General features: G+C 38.8%; 1 pseudogene; it reads left to right on the forward strand.

The window, feature by feature from the left end:
* The first annotated feature begins 580 nt into the window (after window positions 1–580).
* LOC143407800 (STAM-binding protein pseudogene) lies at window positions 581–1447 on the forward strand (annotated as a pseudogene).
* Window positions 1448–2702: the final 1255 nt, after the last annotated feature.

Below are 2702 nucleotides of genomic sequence, written 5' to 3' on the forward strand. Positions count from 1 at the left end.
AGTAACAAACCCGCCTCAACTTCAAGAGTCTAATAAACCACGACACAATAATACTGGGTGGCCTTAACACACCTCTCAAACTACTGCATAGAGCCTCCAAAGAAAAACTAAAAAAAGAAACTATAGAAATAGTTGACAGATTGGCCCCAAGTGAATGCGACGCCAGATGTCATCCTGGAGGAAAGAACATCTTGGTCCTGATGTCTGAGGAGAGGGCTCTGTCCCAGTTGGGAAGTACCGTGGAAGTGAAGGAAGACATTCCACCCCCTCCATACTTTGCTCTGGAATTGAGATGATCCCAATGGCATCCATTTACTCTGAGCAAGGCAACATTGAACATGCCTTCATTCTCTCTAACATCCTCTATAAGTAAATCATGCTTTTTATTGAGAAACTACCAAAGCATCGAGATTATAAATCAGCTGTTATTCCTGAAAAGAAAGATACAGTGAAGAAATTAAAGTAGATTGCATTTCCCAAAGCAGAACAGCTGAAGGCAGAGCTGTTAAAACCATATACCAAAGAATATACACTCTATAATGAATAAAAGAAGAAAAAAGCGGGGGGATTTGCCTAGAATATGGCTATCCAGTAAGAATTGGAAAAGGAAAGACAGAGGATAGCACAGCAGAAGCAGCAACAGATGGAACAGGAAGAGTTCCATGCTTTGAAAAAATGATCCAGAACCAGGATCTAGAAAAAGAGCAACTGAAAATTGTTCAGGAATTTGGTGAGGTGGATCCTGGCCTAGGTGGTCCACTGATGCCGGACTTGGAAAAGCCCTCCTTAGATGGGTTCCCCACCTCGCCTGTGTCATCCACACAGCCTTCAGACTGTAACACAACTGAAAGGCCAGCTAAGCCACCAGTGGTGGACAGATCCTTGGAACCTGGAGCTCTGAGCAACACTGAGAGTATTCCTACAATCGATGGATTGCGCCATGTGGTGGTGCCCGGGAGGCTGTGTCTGCAGTTTCTCCAGTTAGCCAGTGCCAACACGGCTCCGAGAGTACAAACGTGGAATTCTCTTGGAAAACTGAGGAGGAATGAATTTACCATTACCCCTGTTCTCATCCCCAAGCAAACTGCTGGGTCTGATTACTGCAACACAGAGAATGAAGAAGAACTTTTCCTCATACAGGATCAGCAGGGTCTCATCACACTGGGCTGGATTCATACCCATCCCACACAGACCACCTTTCTCTCCAGTGTCCACCTACACACTCACTGTTCCTACCAGATGATGCTGCCAGAGTCAATAGCTATTGTCTGCTCCCCCCAAGTTTCAGGAAACTGGATTCTTTCAACTAACTGATCATGGACTAGAAGAGATTTCTTCATGTCACCAGAAAGGATTTCATCCCCACAGCAAGGATCCACCTCTGTTTTGTAGCTGTACCCACGTGACTGTTGTGGACAGAGCAGTGACTGTCACAGACCTTCTATGAGAATTTGGCTCACACACCTTCTGAACACTCTAAAACCATATCAATGTACTGTAGCCCCTTAATTTAAGCTTCCTAGAAAGCTTTGGAAGATTTTTAAGACAGAATACGAAGGTAGCAACACCTGGGGAAGAACTGATTTTTTTATTTCTGGTTTAAAAAGAAATGATTGATCATATTTTTTAGGCCAATCGGGAAAGGGGCATAATGTCAGTAAAGCAACTAACTCAAAAATTAAGTCAAAAGAATGGTATGAGGAGCACCCATATGTCCTTCTTTCTGGATTCACCAAGTGTTAACCTTTTTTTCCTCTAAGCTATATTATAATTTATCTGCCAACTTATTTATAATCTACCTTTGAGGGAATCTATGCATAAATTTGGAAGCCATATAAAAACCTTTGGGTTTTCCTTTGGTTTATGGGATTATTAATGGAGCTTATTACAAGGGTGAGGGACATCTCACTACATCTGAACAGATAGTGAGACTCATAAACCCTGAAGAATGATTTTGTCTGGAATTGTGTTTTTTAATAAATATTTCAGGATATATTTTCTCTGCAATAAAATAGCAACTTATAAAAAAGAAACTATTGAACTAAATAATATAATCAATAATTTAGACTAAACAGATATATAGAATATTTCATCTATCAATGAGAAAATACACTTTCTTCTCAGCATGGATCCTTCTCTCAAATAGATCATATCTTATGCCACAAAGCAACTCTTAGCAAATACAAAGAAAATAGAGATAATACCCTGCATTCTATCAGGCCATAGTGGACTGAAATTAGAAATCAATGATAAAATAAAAAATAGAAGCTACTCTAACACCTGGAGACTAAATAATATGCTATTGAATGATGAACATACAGCAGAATAAATCAGGGATGAAATTTAAAAAATACTTAGAGGTAAATGAGAATAGTGATACAACATATCAAAGTCTCTGGGACACTATGAAGGCAGTGCTAAGAGAAAAGACCATTACATTGGGCTGCCTTCATTAAAAGAGTAAAAAGTAAGTGAATAGATGACCTAACATTACATTATAAGTCCCTAGAAAAAGAAAAACAAAAAAGCGGAAGACAGAAAATAATTAAAATCAGAACTGAAATCAATAAAATTGAAACAAAAAATTGACAAAACAGTAAGACGGTTCTTAAAAAATAAATTGATTAATAAACCTTTAGCCATGCTAATGAAGAGAGAGAGAAAACTCAAACCATGAAAATTCATGATGAAAAAGGGACTAT

Source organism: Callospermophilus lateralis, chromosome 10, assembly GCF_048772815.1.
Source record: "Callospermophilus lateralis isolate mCalLat2 chromosome 10, mCalLat2.hap1, whole genome shotgun sequence".
NCBI classification, from domain to species: Eukaryota; Metazoa; Chordata; class Mammalia; order Rodentia; family Sciuridae; genus Callospermophilus; species Callospermophilus lateralis.